Below are 13,483 nucleotides of genomic sequence, written 5' to 3'. Positions count from 1 at the left end.
TGTATTTTTAAAGCCCAACTGAGCAATTTGCTGATTTATTAACGTGAATAGAGACAAAATGTACAGCACTAAATAGGCCTGCACTAGAGCTTCAATTCACAGCACTCGAGGCAGAAATTCATTGTCGGTGCTTTTGCACTGTGCGAAAAGTGCGAGAGTTTCCGTGCTCAACATGGTGCTGCTGTGAAAATGATTCTTTGTGTGAAATGGCTTGCAGTTACCCTGTTGCCCATGTTGCCGTGGTGCAGGGAATACTGTATAACTTCTTCTCACTGATCAGACAGATGCTGTCATTTAACGCAACACTGATTAATGGGGTGGGGAGGGTGGTGGTGGTGGTGGCAGCGACCAGGGAAGACTGAGACTTAAATAAAGACAGGGTGAGAATACAAAGCAATATGTGGTCGTCTGTGAGGATACAGAGGGATTCTTTAAAGCATCGTGGGAACGGGAAACGAATAACAACGCAAATGGATCTACACGCACAGATCTAACCCTTCTCCGTCTGGTCTCTCAGACCACAGATAGCCATTTCCTAAAAATAAAGACTGCAGTGTTTCATCAGACAGCCTGCACCAGGTCGGCCAACTGAAAGATGCCGGAGTGTGTTACATAAGTGAAAAAAAAAAGTCTCTTGAGGATTTGATTTTCAAATGGTTTAATAAACAACAAATGTCAGGTAAGCCTGACATTAACAACCACCCTCACGGGAAAGATCCCTTTAATGGGGTTACTGAGAGTTTCCTCCTTTTCCTGTGCTAACATCTTTGCACTTCACAAATAAAAAATAAAATAACTTACACTATAAAGTCAGCAAACTTCTACGTTAGGGCTTCTCAGATAGAGGGGAGGAAAAAAAGATGCTGTGAAGAGGCACTGTTGTTTCTTTAGTGTCCAGAAGAGGGCAGCACAGCAGCGATAAAAACAGCAGGCACTCCTTGTAGTCATGGCAATTCTTATCCGAAAGTGTCGAGAGTGAGAAAAGGACATTTCATTACGGAGGCAGCATGAGTGTAAAATGTCCAGTTTCATCACCTTGCCGGGTTGCCTTCATGTCAGTCATCCTCGTCATGGGCTCTGAATTAACCATCAACTCTTTACCGTGAGCAGCTTTACCGCCATCATACTCTTTCTCTTTATTTATAACTAATAACGACTGACATTTACAGCGTGCTGCCAACAGGTTTCAGTTTCACGAGTTCAGAACATCGCCCAATCTGTTTTCACTGCTTTAATTGTATGCGGATTAGAGCACGTGCTTATTGTCATTTTCCATGATGACATTATCAAGGCTTACACCTTCATAGTCATTAACTTCATATACGCCCTGACATTCATACAGAACAGGAAGTATGAAGGGTCATGACTGATGGAGAATACCAAGCCACATTTTTCATTAGAAAGAAGAAAAAGAAGAAGAAGACCCATAAATCCTGGGATATTTCCTCGTTGCACCTCTCCGGGATCAATTTCTTATTTTTTTTGACTTTGTCGAAGTTGGAGGACTGATTGGAAATGGAACAGCCGCCACTGAATCCGGGGAGGATCATTTGCAGCCGATGCATTTGTCACGGAGACATGCATTTTGCAGGCCCAACCCATCACGTGACCCCTTTTGAATCCTCCTAAATTCATCGAAGATGCGACCTTGATCTTTTCCTTTACCTATAATAAATGCGGCGGTGCACCTGTGGGCGGGGCTGCCGCTGCAGAGGCAACACAAAGCAGATCTCTCACTGGAAGGATCAGATGCGTGCTCCACTGCAGACTCGTGTCCTGAAACACTCTGCTTCAAAGCACGTGGGTCAGATTAAATTCAGACAGCGCTATCGTTCATGTAGGCACCCTGTGGATTTCTTTTTTTTTTGTCTTTACACTAAAATATCTTTGTAAAAATAAGTAATAAAGAATAAATAAAAACAACAACATTGGCTTTTTGTGTCACCAAGGGAGAGTGAGCAGTGGTGCAGAGATCACTTTCATTTGGCAAGCAGCAGCTATGTACCACGCGTATTACACCAGTGGGTGACTCAGTGGGAGAGCCGAGGCCTGCAAACACTGCCTACGCAGGTGTTTTTCAAAGTGGGGTCAAGGGGCTGCCCAAAGGTGCTGTAGTGGGATTGCTGCTTCAAATTTCCTTTTTCTCCCTTGCGCTCCACACAGTGAAACAGAGAGAAAGACATGCATTGTTTCAGATCACACAGTTTACTAGATTCTCTCACTCCTGGGTGGTTTTGTGCTGAAGAAAAAATTTGAAAAAGAAGAGATGCTTCGGGAGTTGTCCCTTTAGAAGGCACGTGAACACACATAAATGTATTTTTTGGCACAGTGAAGCAGATGATCACTCTCTCCCACTCTCCAAGGCTTTTTCAATGTGGATTCGTTGTAAGGAACATAGAAGTTATGAAACCTTGGCGATTCAGCTCTGGCTGATCTTCCTCCCCCATTATTTCAGAATTACCCCTCCAGTCTCCTCATCTCTCCGTTTCCTTCTCTTCCATTCCACCTCCTAGAGAGAGAGAGAGAAAGAGAGTGAGAGAGAGAAACAGAGAGAGACAGGGAGACTTGACAGAAACCAACTTGTATCACTGTCACTTTGTAATGGTCGACTAAACGAAAATAGCACCCTAATTAGTCAACCTTTCCATTATGTGTGACACTTACATTTGTGCCCGATTGATCTTTTTAGGTTATTAATTGGCATAACACTGTGAATGACCTCCTCCGGATCAGGTTGGAGGTTGTTGGATTTTTCTTGTTTTGCTGAGGAAAAGCATAATGATTCACTACAGAGCCATGATGAGAACATAAGATTAAGAGAAAGTTCAAACAAATGTCATGGTCTGAGACAGACGGGGAGACAGGCGCGGAGACAAAGGGAGAGAGACATAGCTGCCTGTTGTGGATGTACACAAATAACGCAACCACCCACCCACTCACTGGCCTCCCCTACACAGAAACACAAACACACACACACACGCGCAGACTCCCCCCCCCCCCCAAGCCCCCATTCAATCTCTCACACACATGCACACAGACATGGGCCCGTGCACGCAAACACACACACACACACACACACACACACACACACACACACACACACACACACACACACACACACACACACACACACACAGCAGATTGGAAAAGCTGATTTATTGGTTGTAAAATGTTAATATAGCTATCAGCCGTGCTCATGAATTGTTAATTAAGGCCTTGACATGCTCGTCACCTAAAATGTTAATGAGGTGAGATTGCGTCAGGGCCAAGAGGTCTCTGTGAGCTACTGAGCAAAGACAACAGATGAGCCGAATTCACGAGCACCCCCACCGCCACCATCAGCCACCATCCTCCCTCCACGCACACTATAATAGGAAAGACTGGCAGCACCTGAGATGGGTCGTGCCCATTTGGTTATAGAGTAATTAAATTAATGAATAGTAATGTGAGAATTAAATGCTGCAATAGTGAGAGAAAATGATAAATATGATCTATTTTTATCCACCACCAGCCTGTATATACAGTGACCTGTACTAGTTGACTGACTGGAAGGAGTATTTAGTGTTTATTTACTACTTAGGAGAATGTAAAAATGAGATGATCTGTGATAATAGTGAGTGATAAAACAGTTTCACTCTACTCTAAAATAGTCCAGAATGAAGGCAACTGCTATATGTCACTGTTATAAGGCAGTTCCAGCGTCTTCAGCAGTACCTTAACCAGGCTCCATCCTGATTAATCCACTTTGAGTTCAACTTTAAAATTTGATGTCAAACACCAATAGCAAGGCTGAGAATGGGGCAGCGGTGAGCCAATCAGTTAATTATTAATTCACTGCATCTGTGTTTGATTAGTTGAAATGCCAGCTATAGGAGAGGCCAGGTTAATCAATGATATTTAAAAATCAGCTTGTCATAAAAATCTGTTGTGTCAAAGTGAAACGTGAAATCCAACAACAAGCCTTACTGACAGAGTCCTGTCAAATTTCAGTTGCGCTTTAAAAAACAAAACACAACACGGTTAAAGCAGTTCTTGACTAAATCTTTTGCTCCGCTCTGCTATAACAAGCAGAAATAAACTTGCAAGCTTGTTTAGACACTACTTGAGTCCCACTGCAAATGAGACTTGGTCTGCCTCTGAATTAAATAAACGCTAATTGTATACACATGGATTGATTACTAATTGGGCCTGCAATGGACAGACTCTCAGGGGACAAAAGTCACAGGAGGCCTCCTTGGCCAGAGTCTTTGTATAGTGTAGAGTGACAGTCAGCTTGTTTTGTTGCAAAGGTAGATCAAACAGCTACACGGAATATCAAAGACTGAAAAAAACAGATACAGCTCCACTACACAGAGACACAGAACGACTTTCTGTCTCTTTGAGTCTTTCTGTATGAGTTTGGGGGTGTGCTTTCATGTCTGCGCCAAGGGGCCAGTCTCATAATATAGCTACGTGTATAGCCTACAGTATAGCCGATTAATATTTACAATACGCTTGTTTTTGTTTTTGGATTTAGGATTAGAAGAAAGAAAGAAAAAATCATGGTTCTTCTTAGAAAAAGAAAGCAAAGCAGTAAAATATTAAATCCCTAATCCATTTTTGTACTCAAATGACAAAAAAGTGTACCTAATAAAGTGGCAGGTGAGTGTATTTCTTAAACACACTGTCTGTCTGCTCCTGTTAGCCATCTCAGGCCTATCATTTATGAACACTCACCTCTGGTTTGCCTAAGGTAACCTGTTAAAAGTTCATTCATGATGCTTAGGGAGGGCTCTGTGGAAGAGCGAGCATGTGGAATAATACCAGAGCAGAGATTTCCTGTGTTGCTGATCCAAGTTTTTGCTGTTTATACAACAAGTTAGTGAATAGAGACATGAGCCATGGTCTTTAGCTCATCCTAAAGGTTTTATATGTGTTAGTGGCTAATTATTGCCTTTCAACTATTAGCTTATTCTGAAAACCTAATTTGGATTGTCTGAGGTCATCTTTCTTTCAGTTGTTGCTTGACTCTGACAAGGTTTATTCCTGTGGTGAAATCCAGACTCAGTTGCCAGTTTATTAAGCACGACTTGTTCAAATAAGAGCAGTCGTATTCAGCAGTTTTGCATAAGTGATGGCTTCACAAAGACATTTCAGAGTCCTTTTTGCTATTACACATCTCCTTATTTAAATGGTTGACAAAATATTAGAAGCTGTAATACTCTACAACATCTCTCTAAGACAGTTTTAGGATATGAAATTGGCTTAACTGCTGTAGTGGATGTTAGTTACAGCTAGCTGGCAGATTAATGCAGACACTCGTGTGAATATGCTTCATGAAAAATTAGCTGTTGTTGTTTTTAGGGTGTTTTTTTGTCTCCTTTGCTTTCTTCATCTTTAAGTGTATTGTGAGTATATGGTTATACCAAGTTTTGTCATTTTCAAGATGAACTATGACAATCACATTTTTTTTGCATACACTTGACATTTAGTTTGACAATGAAGGAACTTTTTTCCACTCAGTAATGGGATTACGGTGGCTGCTTGCTGCTTTGTGTCCCAGTTACATCTGAACCTCCAAGCCTCTTGTTCACTCCTCTGTTCAGTCCTCTGGGAGAGCTATGCAAATCTATCTATAAAGGAAAATTCTTGCTGTTGTAATTTGTTTTTTTAAAATATTTATTTATTTTGTTCCAGCACATGTAAAAGTTCTTTGGTTGTTTATTCTGTACGGTCTGTTTGGCTTCTGCCCACTCTTAGAAAGTGTTCATTAAATACTAGTCACACTGTGGTCTGAGATGCGCAGTAGTGTCCCCCACACTCCTGTGTTAAACTAGGACAAGGTGAATTCCACACACTGGCTGGCATTAAGCTTTGACTATAATGTGACTTTGGGTAGGGTTGGTAATCTTTAGTGAACTGCGCTGAGCTCGTGGTGGAGGGATGAGTTGAGAGCCTGGAGGTGAAACACCAGCTCGGAGTCTGTTTCTTTTCACAAGTCTTTTTATTTGGTTTTGTGATCAAAGTACATTTTGGCCTTTCAAGACTAACTGTTTTCGTTTAACAGTTTAAATCAGTTTTCTTTCAGCTAAGGTCATACAATACCGAGTAACCAGAGAAAAAAAAATAAATCACTTCCACTTCCTCCTGATATACTCGCATGCAGTTTTTCAAGGTAGGGAGGTAACTTGTTCCTGTTTGTGGCACGTTCTACAACCCACCACAGCCTGTACCCATATGTGGGTACAGGCTGTCTCATTTGCTCCAGTCTTTTCATGTAATTGCAGACTGACTCAATGATGCTGTGATCAGGCATCTCTGGGTCTCACACCATTTGCTGTAGGACTCCTCCTGACTCTATTTGTGGGGCTGCTGTCTTATACTGCCGAATGAATTTGACTGACAACTTCTCCCAGAGGGATGTAAAGTGAATAATGAATAATTCTGCCATAATATTACTGTCTGTGCTTGTAATTGATTTGGACCATATCACGCAGGAGTGCTATACACATAGACATTGTATAATGAATACCAGAACAATATATTCAGACTTTAATATTGCCTCGCTTTAAGATGGTCATTGTTAAACAACACCTTTATTATTTTTTCTTTTTCAGCCATTCTGTTGTATTGATTTGTTGCTTATTTGTTGTATGACCCAATTTTGGCTCGGCTTTAGCTGTCAGACAGATGGCCCCACATTTGAGTCTCAAATATTTTGATAATACAGAGGAGTTTGAAGTCGACTGTTGCAGGGCAAGCCTAGATTCAAACCCAAATCACCCCTTCATCACTATGTTTGGCAGTTTGGCAGTCAGATCATGCAATGCTCAGAGAAACTGAAAAAAGCCCAGGAGAACAGCATCACGTCATAGGGAATTTACTTGGATATCCACTCCTAGGAAGATTGGCAACTGTTGTGAATGTTTATGACTTGTGAATAATGTTTCACAGTGTAGAATAATGGAGCTCGGATTGTTTCAACATGGCTCTTCACTGATTGATGGACAGCAACAATTACTTTTCACACAATGGTGCAAACCACCAACTGCCAAAGCCTCTGCTTTTACAGTGGTGCTCACACTTGCTGATGATCAATTAATCAAGTGCAACTGATTAGCAGCATCATCACATGCACTCGATGGTGGTGATTACCCTCTTAATTCCCACACAGCAATAAGTGTGTAGTTAATTTTCACAGGATTGCGCTGTACTCTGTTTTCCATTAACTAACTTTGGGGGCCCTTTCTTGTAAAGCTTCCTCATGTATTGTGTGTTTTATGTTTAGAACAAATGCGACATAGAGCGACTTGTCTTTTTGACATCTCTCAAACTTGTCAAGGAGTTTTAATCAATGAGAGAAGTCTATCTCGACCTTTTACCTTTCATCCATTTAGATGTTTTCTTTGCATTTCATACATTAAAATATATCAGTAGATGAAATAAATTTATACAGGGTTTTCTTTTTTTACACTCCTTTTGCCCTGTTTGGAAACTTCAAACAAGAAATATAATACAACTAGTTTTCTTTATCCGAGTTGATGAAGTTCATCTTTTCACACTGAGAAATTTGTCTTTCTGACATCTCTTAAACTTCTCAAGGAGTTTTAATCAAAGCAAAAAAGTCCATCTCTGTCTTTTACCTTTCATCCTTTTAAATGTTTTCATTTCGTGTTTTAAATTCTTTATCTTTCTATTCACTGCTTTGTCAGGCAGACACACGCTCCATCTTAATGTCACTTATTCAAGGACTGGACTGAATCAGATCTAAGTGATGCAACCCTATTTGAGAGTTTGTCCTTTTGTTATTCAGAGGGAACAAACACTTCTCCATCTGTGCTTTGTGCAAACGTGTGAGAAAAGAAGTAACCCTGAGCTTTGGCTTGAATGCCGCAGCATTTCTTGAAAAAGGCATACAGGCTTCCAAAAAATCTGACGCATTCTCTTAAGTTTGGTTGCACCTCAGACTTGAAGCAGAGCGTGACTCTTTTTGGTGCAGACACCCCCGTTTGGACATGAAGTTTGAGGTAGACTGAGAGAGTTAAAAATTATGCTTGTCAGTCTTTCTAATGACTTAAGTAGAGTATTGATCTTATGCTGCGCGATGACTCAAAGTAAATGTTTGTGCTGTAAATAGGAGAGATGGAAGTGATGATGTCAGAATGGTCCCGTAATGCTATGACCCACTTTGCGTATCACCACTCCTTTTACCGTACATATTCCATCAGTGTCCCCACTCTTCCTCCCCTGCAGCACATCCCCCGTTGTGTGCAGTGTCTCACTCTGTGCCAAAGCACCCAGCAGAGATTTACACAAAAGTAGTCATCTTTTTCAAAAAGATGACTACTTTTCAGCTAGGCCCAGAGAGAAGAGAAGAGGAGGAAAGAAAATGCAGATAACCAGTGGTCTCTGATCCATATTGGTGTGAATGTAATTGATTTCCCGCTGTGAGGAATCTGTCAGAATCACAGAACAAACGCTGGCTGAATAGTTGAAAGGGCAGAGAAAATCTGGGCTTTATCGCAAAGCTCTGTTTGCATATCCTTGTCAAACTCACAAGCAAAGTATATCACACATGGCCTTTGGGTAGACATCTTAGCGTCATTACATCGCTCTCTGATAAAGCTGTATGCAAATTATGCTTATTTAAGGTCTATTTTTATAGGAACAGATGGGTCTTAAAAATATATATAAAAATATAGAGCTCAGTAGGAAAACATGCATGGAGCAATAAAAACACTGCTACAATAAAAATACTGAATAAGAAAAACAAATCAGAGACGTTCTGCATTTGCACCGTTTCTCCTTGTTTTCAGGAAATTGTGACAGCCTCACACTTTGAATCTTACACTGACAACAAATCTCTTCATCTCCCACCTACTGTGCATTTCTATATTACCGAAGTAACAACCAGAGCAATTCAAATATAGCATTCTTAAACAGTATTACAAGCTCACAGAAGTCAAAGTTAAGATGCAGGATGTGCTGGTTTGCCTTGTGTGTTTACTGAAGGTTTGCAGTATATTTTGCAAACCCTGAGACCCTTTCATGTTTTCCATACTTTATTTTTCAGACTAATTTAGAAATGGGTTATGTTTGCTTCTAGCAAGTCTGCAGGAAATACTCAAACTAACCAGAAATAATTAAAAAGGCAGACACTCATCAGCAATCATAGATTGGAAAGCCAGAGTCTTCGCTTTGCCCTGACCACCGCTCAGTTCACAAGGCACTAAACTCCTACACACCTCCTGTGGACTCTCGACTCACAGGTGGTCGAGAGTCCACAGGAGGTGAACTCTCGACCACCTCCTGTGGACTCTCTGGCCAGATACAGACCAACAAGATACAGACCACTTGTTGGTCTGTATCTGGCCAGCTTCGTGGACTAAGCCCTGGCAACCAGGCACCCTCTCTAAAGCCTGGGTTCATGGTCGGAGGCCCGGTAACCCTGATGGAGCTAGCTGATGTTTTTTGGACATCTGACCAGGATGTCTCCTGGGTGGCTCCTAAATTAGGTGTTTCGGGTATGTCCTAGAGCTGGAAAGAGTCTCTGGTTCCCCTCACTTAGACTGTCACCCCCCCACAACCCAGGCCCAGGCAAGATATTAGTTTATATAAGATCTCACAGTTGATCGTGATGTTTGTCAGAACGAAAATCACTGTTTTCAGAAAAATGTTTGGAGATCTGCAAAAAAGAAATATTTTAAGGTTTAGCTCTGAGAAAAGATAAACTGTTATTTCAATCCTTGGAGCTACCCATCATATTTTAAGCAGCTCAGCCAATCTGGTGAAGAAGTGATTTAATCAATAAATCATGCCATGGCGCCTATGCGTTAAGGTTCCTAAACCCAATGCTTAAAGGAAACCAAAACATGGGCTGCATTGCTGCATCTTATTAAAGCTTTAAACAATTACTTATGAAGATAAAACACTAATAAGGGAGATGGGAACCTAGCCAAAAACAAACCAACAAGTTCAGTTTTGTTTATGTGGCACCAAATCACAACAACAGCCAGCTCAAGGTGCTTTATGTCGTAAGGCAAAGACCCTACAATAATATAAAAGAAAACACTAACAATCAGACCACCTGCCATGAGTAAGCATTTGGAGACAAAAGGAAGGAAAAACTGGTTAACCTGTATGTTACCCTTAGAGTTGATCTGTATGCTTTAAGGTAGAGTAACTTCCCCATGAACCTGATTTTTGTGCTTTTCATTTTGCCTGACTCGGGCAGGCATTTGAAAAGAGTTTTGTTGAAATTATTATTGTTTTGAAACCTCTAGGAAGCTCACTCTGGTTGGCACCACACACAGTGTTTTTCCAGAGTTCTCTACATCAGAGGTGGCAAGTGCAAATGAGCATGAACTCATAAATCAAAGCGCCAGAGTTATGAGTAAGTCCAGGAAGAAAATGCTTGAATTTTGCTTAACTGTTAGGTGTTGTCATGAATTCAGTTGTTGTTGTTGTTATTTTGCAGAGACGTGCCTCAGCCGGGTTGCTATAAACTCTATAGAGTGCAGGCGCTGTTGGCAGTAAAGGCTAATCTTCAACACTGGAGACAGTGATTAGAGAGAGGGAATCAATAATACATGGTAAGGGATGGCTAATGTACCACAGGGACTAACAGACAGTGACGTGTCTGATACCCAGCCCGCTGTCTCATATCCGCTGGTTTTCGACACAGCCAAAGAAAGCACACGAGGTATGAAAATCAGCAGGGGAAATAAAATCTGGGAAAGAGAAAGGTTAGACAAATAGATATAAAAGAGCTTTAAAGTGCAGAGAAAGCTGCTGTAGGAGTGCAGCAAAATAAAAGTGGAAAAGAAATTTAAACGGCTATATTTAAATTAATTTTCCGCAGTTTATCAAGTAACATTATGGAAAATACTTTTTTTTTTTATCAGCAGCAGAGTAGGAAACACCACAGAAACACCAGACACAACAAACGTATTAGAGAATCTTGCGTTTGAAAGATTGCCCTCCCTTCTCACACTGACATGATGTTTCAAAAATCAATATGGGGCTGTGAAACAGGCCAAAATGAAATAAGTGTGCAAGCTATCCGGGAAATAAGATTGGCAGACAGACAGAAGCATGCCACCAGTCTCTGGGGACGGATGCTCGCCAAGCGGTCTCTCGTTCAGAGGGATTGGGGTTAATGTCTCTCTGCATTAGCACGCTAGCTCCACATCGGCCATCTGACCTCAGCTCCAGAAACACTAGATGACCCCCCCTCACACACACACACACACACACACACACACACACACACACACACACACACACACACACACACACACACACACACACTCAAAGATGAACATTACAGCTATGAGAGAATAATGATCTAATTAATGAGTGATTGGAACAACTGTGTGTGGTACTGCTGCCCCCACCTCTCTCCCTTTTCATTACGCCCCCACTTCTCTGTCTCATTTCCAGCACTGCTCATCATTAGGCCGCAAACACAAATACACAGAGTTCATAGTTCCAAACAAAGACACTGGTACACACACAAGGGGCTGATGTCCTGAAACGGTTTCTGCCACAATAAAAGCTCATTACTGAATTGACACTCCAGAAGCAGACTCGTGCGGCACGACGCGACAGGTAGCTCGTTATTGCTTGACTTTCTCTTTGCGGCTTGAACCCCTCCATCCGCAGTTGGCTCCCCCCTTTTATCATAACTCCTCATCATGCCAGATATATGACAGAGCAATGGCTGTTCAAGCAGATATACATTTTATTTCTCATATTTTGCATACCTGAAGCCAGGCTGTGGAATGTGAAAGGTCTGGAGGCAGCAGCTCTGTATGTTGCGTTAACAGTAAAAGCGTTGCCACGGAGACTCAGGTAAAGTTACTGAAATGTTTTGGCTCCTAACCTTGACTCTGATAACGCTAATGTGCAGCTCAAGAGGCATGAAAAGATGATTCGGTGAGTTCACGCTATTCAAATGCTCAATGCCACCAAGAGGGGAGGGAGTTTAAAAGACCTGAGCTATAATATAGTATATAATATAGAACAAAGAGAAAGGTACTACATCATAAAGGTTTAAGCTGCTTTATTGTTGAGCAGCTACAATTTTTTTTCATTAAGTGCAACATGGCCATCACTTTTACCTGAAGCCCAAAGTTTTGCAGCCTGACTGAAAGTCCAAAACTTTAACTATAACCTTTAATTTTACAAAACTGAAAACAGGTGCAAATCTCTACTCTGTAGCAGCTGTTGTTTATGTTAAATACTGGCACAAGTTTTCATTTTCTCCTAGGTGGATTGCTTAAACATGAATTGAACTGAACCAAACAGCGTAGCTTATATATGCGATCAGTGATTTATCACTCTTATTATCTTAATTGTTGAAAAAAAGTGGCTTTTATATTTCTCTCTCACTACATTCTTTATAATATTATTAAAGCTCATTGCTGAAGCTATTTAAAGCAAAAATGTCAGGAGATCATTGTTTTCATTAGCAGCTAGGCTGTTCATAATCCTTCCAGTTGATTGATCATGTGTTCTGGCAGTCAGTGGCAAAAACTGTCCATCAATATTGATCAGAGTGAGTGTGTTGGGCCAATCAATTTGTTTGACCAACATTTAGAACCTAGTACATAGATTGAATTTCCTTTGCTTAAACACTTTAGTGTAGTTAGTCATTTATTCTCCGTCCATCAGTTAGAAGATTAATGAACCATCTAGGTCAGTCAATTTCAGTTTTTAACAATGCAACACTGTTGGTGTCCCATTCATCATTTTAAACGTTAGCCCCACATTAGATATACCTGGAAACTCATTTCTAGTTGGTACAGGACATTTGGATCTATATGAAACCTCCTCTGTTACACCATATATATATGTTATATAATTTTGTAACATTTTGCTAAAACAATTTGGTAGTACACCAGTTGTTGTCAGCTAGAAAGACTTGCATTTAAAGCTAGCTTTCCTTTTTTCCTGTGTATACTGAAAAATAATGGTTAATTTAAGTAAATCGTGATTTTTTTTAAAGGTCATATATTGGTTTTGTGCTTGAAAACACACACGTCTGAGTCATATAATGGGACATAAGTGACATTATCATTATTTATGGAAGCATGACAGCATTTAGTTTGGTTATAATGAGAAAAATAGCCAAAAAATGCAAGGACAATGTTAACACAGAAAGGAATAGTGTAATGCTACCAAATGCAAAAAGAAAAAGAAAAAAAGAAAAAAAAAACAACTCTAATTAAAGATTTGCAAATAGAGACCGAGTAACAGAAAAAGAGTTAATGAGAAATAACTGGATTTGGTTTTTTGCATGTTAGGTTAACAAGCAAAAAACACAAACGTGTTAGCCCTGCCATAGACTGGCGACACCTCCAGTGTATACCCCACCTCTTGCCCTATGACAGCTGGGATTGGCTCCAACCTGATTACCCCACATACATATTTTTTTTACTCAGAAGTACCACTGCAGGACTTGGTTGTGCATTAGCAACAAAAAGTTTAATTTGAGCCTGAG

This window comes from Simochromis diagramma, unplaced genomic scaffold (genome assembly GCF_900408965.1).
Source record: "Simochromis diagramma unplaced genomic scaffold, fSimDia1.1 OVJJ01000205.1, whole genome shotgun sequence".
NCBI classification, from domain to species: domain Eukaryota; kingdom Metazoa; phylum Chordata; class Actinopteri; order Cichliformes; family Cichlidae; genus Simochromis; species Simochromis diagramma.
The sequence above is the reverse complement of the archived record's forward strand: the minus strand, read 5'-3'. Positions refer to the sequence as shown.